Genomic DNA, 8768 nt, shown 5'->3' on the forward strand with positions numbered 1-8768 from the left:
CACACACACACACACACACACACACACACACACCATAGTTTCTCAACCTTGTACAAACTGACTGGTGCCTGTCTTGACTCCCAAGGACACCCAGGGAGTCCAGCTTGGGGTGCAAACAGCAAATATGTCAGTTGGGTCTGGGGCTTTGTCCATGACATGTTCAGGTCTCCTGGGTCCAGTGTTTCTGGAAAATATGGCAACTCAAGAAGACAGGTTAAGTTTGATTCAGGGCAACATATATTAGATGAAGTCTCCAACTCTCTGACCTCAAGGGAATTAATCAATGGTTCTTTGCCCTTTTAGGTATTGTGTCTAGTATCATTATTCCCCTGAATCTCTATGATCATATCGTAATTTCCTGATTAAAATGACCCCTAAGATCATTGTAGGGATGTTAAAATTTTAGACCTGGTCAGTTTGTAGAAGATGTAAACACCTGGATCCTGTTGTAATCATGGGAGGACTTAACTTTTGCTTCAGGAACACAAAAGCATCTAGTGATCTCCCAACAAGGCTACTACGTAGGAGAAGGGTTGTAATTCACAAACATCTCACAAGAATGAGAATGGGAATCTTCTCTGCAGCATGTGATTTACTCTGTCACTTTACCTGTGGTTCCATGTATCCCTCATGGAACTGACCTCTTCCTGGGATATGGGATCTCTCCCCAAACCTGCTCAGGACTTCAGTCTTGTGGGCCCCCATTGTTTGTTTCCATTATCTCTAGGCAACTCTTCATGGAGCTCTAACACTACAATTGTTCAAAGCCTGAGACTCAGAGGGCTTGGATAGAGGAGGGTAGAGGCTGATTTGAATTTCATGCAAACAGGTTGCTTCAGTCATTAATTAGTATCCCTCCAGGAATGAACAGATTCAAGACCCTGAAGAGGTTCCAATTAACTACGACCCACCACCTGTTGCATCCAGCTGTTCTTAGCCCCCTTCTGACCCTGCACCAACAGTGATGAAAATTCAAGCCTTTTGGCTGCATAACAAGGCAATTTTTTTCTAACAGTGTCTGCCTCTAAGCTGACTGGGCTCTCATTGTGTTCTAGAGTGAGTCTAAGAAGACAGCTACAAGTGACTGGGGAACTTATTCTTGTCAGTGTGAATCAATGTTTTCCAGAGTACTGGATTTTGCCCTTCTCTCAGGAAAACCTCATTGCTATGTTGACATGACATTCTCCTGAATCAAAGCCCAGCTCAGGACTCTATCAGAATACTCACCAAAGGTAGGAAATCTTTGGCTTGTAGAGTGGATCAGCCTTTGACTTCATTCCATCTAACCCATGGGAGAAGTATCAAAAAGGCACGTGCTATTTATGGTTATAGTCAATAAATATTTATTAATCACCTTTTATATGCCAGACACTGAGCTAAGTGTTAGGGATATAAGTATGAAAAAAGCAAAACAATCCCTCCCCTCAAGGAGCTTACATTCTGATGGTGGAAGACAACACTTAGAAGGAAGCTGAAAAGGTAGGGGGAGGGACAGGAGGAAAATAAGGGAAGTGCATTGTATTGTAGTGACTGTTTCCTGAGAGCAGGGGTTCTTAACCTTTTGTGGGTCATGGATCCCTTTGTCAGTGTGGTAAAACTTATGGACCCCTTCTCAGAATAACATTTGTAAATAATTGAAGGAAATGCTAAATTCCAGTTTTTGTTCCTTATCTTTGGAGCAAATATTCCTTTGCAAAAGCTTAAAAAATGGGGACAAGTGACACAGTGAATAGAGTCCTGGAATCAGGAGGACCTGAGTTCAAATCCAGCCTTGGACACTTGACACTTACTAACTGCGTTACCTTGGGCAAGTTAACCCCAAATGCTTTGAAAGAAAAGAAAGTTGTGGCTGACTGTGACCCCATATGATGTTTACTTGGCAAAGATACTGGAGTAGTCTGCCATTTCCTTCTTTAGCTCATTTTACAGATAAGAAAACTAAGGCAAACAGGGTTAAGTGTTGAGGTCAGACTTGGGAGAACTGGTTCAGATTTGAAAGAATTCACTTAGATCTCTTTAGCCAGTGGGAGTTTTATTGATCCAAAAGCATACAGGCCCAAGATTTAGCAAGAAGCTAAACAAAGACCCTGATATAGGAAAAGGACCAGATTTATATAGACAGAAAGCTGTACAGCCTATAGGGTGATGATGTAATTTTTAGGGTTTCTAATGGGGATTGGAGGTTTAGGGACTGGATGAGGAAGAGGGATGACACAATATAAGGGAGACAAGGGAAATTTTATGACACAGGATGGGGGGGGGAAAGACAAGAAATTCCATGGTTCAGGACAAGGGGAAGTTTTATGGTATTTCAAGATAAGGGAAGAGACTTTAGGGTGCCTTCAGGTTAGAGAATAAAATAAGAGCTTCACAAAGTACTGGAAAAGCAACTTTTCATATTATTATTATCTTAAAACATTAAAATTTTTTTTAAATTTAAATTTTATTTTTTATTTTCTTGCTTTTTGGAGGGGGGAAGGTAGGGCAATTGGGGTTAAGTGACTTGCCCAAGGTCACACAGCTAGTAAGTGTTAAGTGTCTGAGGCTAGATTTGAACTTAGGTCCTCCTGACTCCAGGACCATTGCTCTATTCACTGTGCCACCTAGCTGCCCCTCTTAATATTATTTTTAACCCTGAAGGATCCCTATCATTAAGTAGTTTGCCCAGAATCACAGAGCTAGTAAGTGTGTAAGGCCAGATTTAAACTCAAGAAGAGTTGTTCTAACTCTATTGCACTCTATCCACTGTACCACCTAGCTACCCAAATTTCAGTTAGAGGCTTGTAAAGATATAATTTTTTTCCATATCCAAGTTTATGAGCCTCCCTAGAGGGAGGGGATCTGTAGGCTCCAGGATAAGATCCTCTCCCTTAGGCAATCAAACATTTATGAAGCAGTTATTATGTGCCAGACACTGTGCTTATCTCTGGGCATACAAATACAACCAAAAGGTAAATCCCTGTTCCTTGAGGGGCTTATACTGTAATGGGGAAGAAAACGTATAAAAGGGAGTTGAAAAATACTGGGATAGGACACTGATGTCAGTGGGAAGTACCCATGTAGAAGCAAGATGGCTAGTCCATAGGATCAGAAGCATAGTTTGGAGGGAATGAAACATGGCTTGCTTATGCCTATCCCCAAAATGGAGACTATAGGGCTAATGCAATATTCACAGCACCCACAATCACTATAAATATACTACAAATATATAAATATAGGTGATTGATCACAAAATATAACAGACTCTCCATATATAAGATAGAAATAAAACATTTATTCAGACCCAAGAAAACCAAATTCCAAAACCAGTAAACCAATTCCATCATAGTAGCAAAGAAGTTAATAAGCCATAACATCACAGAGAGCCACAGCATCCTTTAGCCTTCCCATAAACCAACATAAGGTCAATATTTACTCACAAGCCTATCTGTCTTCCTGGGAAGTGTGCTCTCCTCTCAACTGTCTAGTCTGGCTCTGATTCCCAGCTTCCTATGGGCTCTGCTCCCACCCTTCATCAAACTCCTCCCTCCACAGGCTCCATGTGATTACATTTAGCCTATTAAGGGACAGTTTATTTTCAAAGCAGGGAAGGTCTTCAAATTCCTTTTGGCTTATTAAGGGACAGGGAAGATCTTCAAATTCCCATTACCATTACAGAGGCCCACAGGGCCTTGCCAATGGGGGAAGGGAAGGGATATTGTAGAGTGAGAAGGCCCCAGGTGATGAGGGAAGTTGAAGGGTGGGCAGGAGCAGCTTAAAAGCGTAATGATGGTGAGGTAGGTGTGGGGGATGGTGGAGGCAGGAAAGAACAGGAGCTGCTGAGATAATGATCGCTTTTATTAGGGTTTTGGTGGAATGTGTTATTTGCAGATCAAATGGGATTGAGTAAGGGACACATGATAGCGCGAGGATACTGATGACCTGGAGGACATGCAGATAAAGGGTAGAGGAGGGTGAATGGCCTGGAGATTACGCCATTAGAGTGTTGGGAAAAGCTTAACTCAGAGAAGAGAAGACCTGGGGAGAGGGCAGGGGAAGAATAATGGTAAAAATCTTTAGGCGCTTCGACGGCTATCACAAGGAAGAGGGATGATTAGACTTGTCCTGCTTGGCTCCAGGTTTCAATAGGTAGAAGTTGAAGATGGACAGCTTTAGGCTTGATGTCAAGCAAAGAATTCTCCACTGTGATGGAGGGGATCTAGCAGAAAGTTCAAGTTGAATAAGGCTTGTGGATGGTTAGGTCTTCCAGATGCTTATCCTTGCAGATGACACGGTGTTGGTTACCCCAAACCCCAGGACATTGCAGAGCTTCCTGGAAGAGATTTTTGGTCCCTCCAAGCATGAATCTGAATGTACACTTTCAGCATGCATCCAAATGTACAACCTACAGAGCTTGACCAACAGTATAAGTGGGACAGGCATTACAGACTGATAATGAGCTGAGCCCATATCTGAAGAGGAAGAAGAACGTGGGGTGTATAATTTTAGGGAAATTGTGAAGCACCTTTGCTGATCCCAAGCTTATCATAACAGCAAAGGCCCATCTTTTCCGTATATAGCAACGAGGCTTGGAACACTACCATCTCTGAAGAGGTAGAGATAAGAATCACAGAGGCAGTAATGGAAAGGCAAATGGTGGTTATGAGTAGACTGCAACATGTGACCAAGAAGGAGCTCCAAGGAACAGAAATAAGGAATGTCATCAAAAAATTGTGTAAATGGTATAAATAACGGACCAGTTTTGTGGCAGCAGTAATAGATGACAGTTGGACTGCGAGAGTGCTCCATTCATACCCTCTTATCAGGGGTGGAGAGCCTGTTGTCTTGAGGCCACATGTGGCCTTCTAGGTCCTCATGTGTGGCCCTTTGACTGAATCCAAACTCAATAGAACAAATCCTTTAGGATTTATTGTGTAAAACTTGGACTTGGACGAAAGGCTGCACCCAAGGACCTGGAAGGCCACATGTGGCATCAAGGTTGTAAGTTCCTCACCCACGCTCTATATGTTGGGAAAGTCTCTAACACGTTGGGTGGAACCCCATGGAAATCTTTCAGGAAGATATTGACAAGAATCTCATATTATGGGCAGTGAACATCATTGAAGAAAACTCTTAAATTGATAAGATCATAGATCCATTAGAATACTTGAATCAAATAAAACTAATGTAGTCAAGAATGAAAGCAATGTAGAAAATTTGGAAAAAAAATGTCATAGACAATCTCTCAGATAGGATTGTGATTGTGTTAAAATGCTGCTGTGGTGTAGGAAATGATGAGCTGATTGATTTAGAAAACATGGAAAGACTGGGACCTATAAAAGAAGATGCTGTTCACCTTCAGAGAAACAGATGACAGGTAGAAATTAGCATAGTATGGTCTTACATTTTTGCATATGAATGTGTATGTATATATATGTTTAGGTTTATAGAAATCGATGCCTATCTATATCTCTCCATATCTTATTGTAGCCGTCTTTGCGGTGGGGGAGAGGGAGGGAAAACTAAAGCAAAAAGTGCACAGCAGAGAACAAAAGAAAACCTAGGAGGAAGCAAAGAAAAGGTGGGTAGTTTCTGAAACAATATGTAGTATTTATTATGGAGGTGCTCTTGAAATGGGAATTTATTGTTTTATATTGAATCCTCTCATGTTCTGCTATGCACATGGAAATGTCCTTCCCCACCCTTTTCTCATTTTGTATTAAAGTTTAAAATGAATAACAAATTTACAAAAACAAAAAAGAATATTTAAATCAAGGCAACCTTTCCAACAATCAGAACCATTTGAAAAATGGAATGGACTACTATGGGAAATAGTTGGTTCTCTCTCTTTGGGGCATCTTAAATCAAAGACTGTTAACAACAACAAATATTTTATTCAGCAAGCATATCATATTCAGTTGTTTCAGTCATATCTGACTTTTTTTTTTAAAGGAGCCAATCAGGGTTGTGATTTGCCCAAGGTAACATAGCTAGTAAGTATTTGAGGCCAGATTTGAACTCAGGTCCTCCTGGGTCCTTAGCTCCTCCAGAGCTGGTATTCTATCCATTACACCATCTAGTTGCCCTGTATCTAACTCTTTGTGACCCCATTTGGGGTTTTCTTGGCAAAGATACTGAAGTGGTTTTTCATTTACATCTCCAGCTCATTTTACAGATGAGAAAACTGAGGCAAACAGGGTTAAGTGACTTGCCTAGGATCACACAGCTAATAAGTGTTTGAGGCCGGATTTGAACTCTTCCCCCTCACTCCAGGCCTAGCGCACCTAGCTCACTGCACCACCTAGCTGCCCAAGTACGACCTAGAAAGACATTACTGCTAAGGTACCATTTGGACTAGATAATCTCTAAGATCATTTCTATCATAGAGATCTTGTGATTCTATGAGAAAAAGCTTATGGAAAAGAGGAGGAGGAAAAAACCCCTTATAGCTATAAAGTCTTATTCATGACCAAACAAGAAGAGTAGACACTAAGAAAATCAAGAGGCAAGAAGCTGTCTGGAGTCTGATCGGCAGTGAGAGGATCAATGAAAGGGGAAGAGGTGAGAGGTAGAGTGAGGATATATTTATCATTAAGACCAACAGTTGAGGCTAGCTTCTGGCATTTGGACTTTGGCAGGTATCTGCTAATATGTAATGTAGCTAAGCAGCAAGATGGAAAATAGTGTCATAGACAGAAGAAATCCCTGGAAAAAAGGCAGGGAAATCTAAGACAAGCAATAAATGTTCACAGAGCAGTCCCAAGTGACTGAGCCCCAGTACAGTGAAAGGGCAGTTTGCCATGATGGTTAGCTGAGAGTTAGTTATGAAAACTGGCAGCAAGAACAACAGAGAACTGGGGAGGTTGAAAGAAATTGGGAGGATTAGCCTATTATATAATAGCCTATTATATAAGTTTGGTTGAGAAGATTAGTATGTTGAATTTAGCACGTACTTAATAAATTGTGGTTGAATGGTTCAATTAATGAAATCTGTGAAATGCTCTTCCTTTTTCTTAACTTACTTCATTTTATTTAATTGTATAGAGGCTTTATTCTCCCAATAGAATATGAGCTACTTGAAGTCAGGGGCTGCCTTGTATATTTTTTGTTGTTCAATAATTTCAGTCATGTCTGACTCTTTGTGAGCCCGTTTGGAGTTATCTTGGCAAAGATACTGGAGTGCTTTTCCATTTCCTTTTCCAGTTCATTTTACAAATGGGGAAACTGAGGCAAACAGGGTTAAGTGGCTTGCCCAGGGTAACACAAGGAGTGTCTGAGGCTGAATTTGAATCCAGGTCTTCCTGACTACAGGCCTGGTGTTCTATACACTGTGCTGTCTACCTTACATATATAGTAAATGTGTAATAAATATTTGTTGAATTGAATCTCATATGAATTATAAGCTGAGATTGACCACAAGATGGTAGAGGGGACTAGTCAACAGAGTATGGTTGCCTCAGTGCAATTCATCCTCATTATTTGGAAAGCAACTCAACATTTGTGGTTCAGTAGAGTTATTTTTGCCTATTAAAAGGCCTCTTAAGTGCAACTTAGGAGATCTGGGTTCTAGCTTTGGCTCTACCATTAACCACTATTGTAGTAGCTAGAACATTGAATTTGAGGTTAGGAAGATCTGAGTTCAAACCCTGCCTTAGACATTTACTAGCTGTGTGACCCTAGGAAAGTCACTAAACTCCTACTTCTTCATCTGTAAAATGATAGAGTTAGCCTCTGTGACTTCTAAGGTCCCATGTAGATCCAAATTTATGATTCTATTTATTATTTTGAACAATTCACTTTGCCTATCCAGGCTTGTATTTCTTCATTATTATAAAATGAAGGGGTTAATTGATTGATTTTTAAAACCTCTAAGGGTCTATGAATTAGGGGAAATAATCTGTACTTTAAAATTTATGTTCTGTTCCTATGGATCCTTAATGAATGCCTACTATGTGCTCAGCACTGTGCCGAACACTAGGTGGGAGTACAGAAGATGTATACAGGACCTGCTCTGAAGGAGTTTACAGTCACAACTGATACAAGACATATGAAGCAGATACAACTGCATATAATAAAGTGCTAAATTTACTATAATTAAGTGGTAAAATGATTGCTACAGACAGTAATCGCTAAGGTTGGCCAAAAAGGCAAGAGATCAATTTTGGCTGAAGTTCAAATTCATTTAAGATGCTTAAGGCACTATTTGGAATACAAAGGATAGGACATGGTTCTTGTCCCCTGTCACTTAAAAGCAGGCAACTTCCTGGGAGATGTGGGCCTTGAGTTGTTCCTTGAAGAAAGAGGATTAGGCTAGGCAAAGAGGAAGAAGGAGGCCATTCCAGGTGGGGCTGGTAGGGAGAGATTCTGGGCAGTGAGTGGGAATGCTCCCTGCTAGAAAATTGGTGTTATTTAAGGCGTACCAACATCTGCTACGAGTGGGGCCAGCAGCTGAGAGAGGGCTGACTCTCCCCACTCATTATTCTGGGTTCTTTGGACAGGAGAGGATCTCGGATTCCAAGCCAAAGAACATTAAATTTAGAAGAACAGGAAAAATGAAAAACAGGTGCTGGGTGTTACTTACTGGCCAATGTCAACGGCAAATGGGACTTGGTTCAAACAGGGTGTTTTCAGCTGGGCAGTCAGTTCTGTATGTGCTGAACAGGGAGGGGAATTGGGGCCTCATCCCGGTGGGCTAGAAGAGTGAAGAACGTGGCTGGGGCCACATCCCAGTGGGCTAGGAGTGTGAAGAACATGGCTGGGGCCACATCCCAGTGTAAGGGTTATGGGAT

This window comes from Petaurus breviceps, unplaced genomic scaffold, assembly GCF_028583685.1.
Source record: "Petaurus breviceps papuanus isolate PSGF00001 unplaced genomic scaffold, PetGlider_PUasm1.0 118, whole genome shotgun sequence".
Lineage (NCBI taxonomy): Eukaryota > Metazoa > Chordata > Mammalia > Diprotodontia > Petauridae > Petaurus > Petaurus breviceps.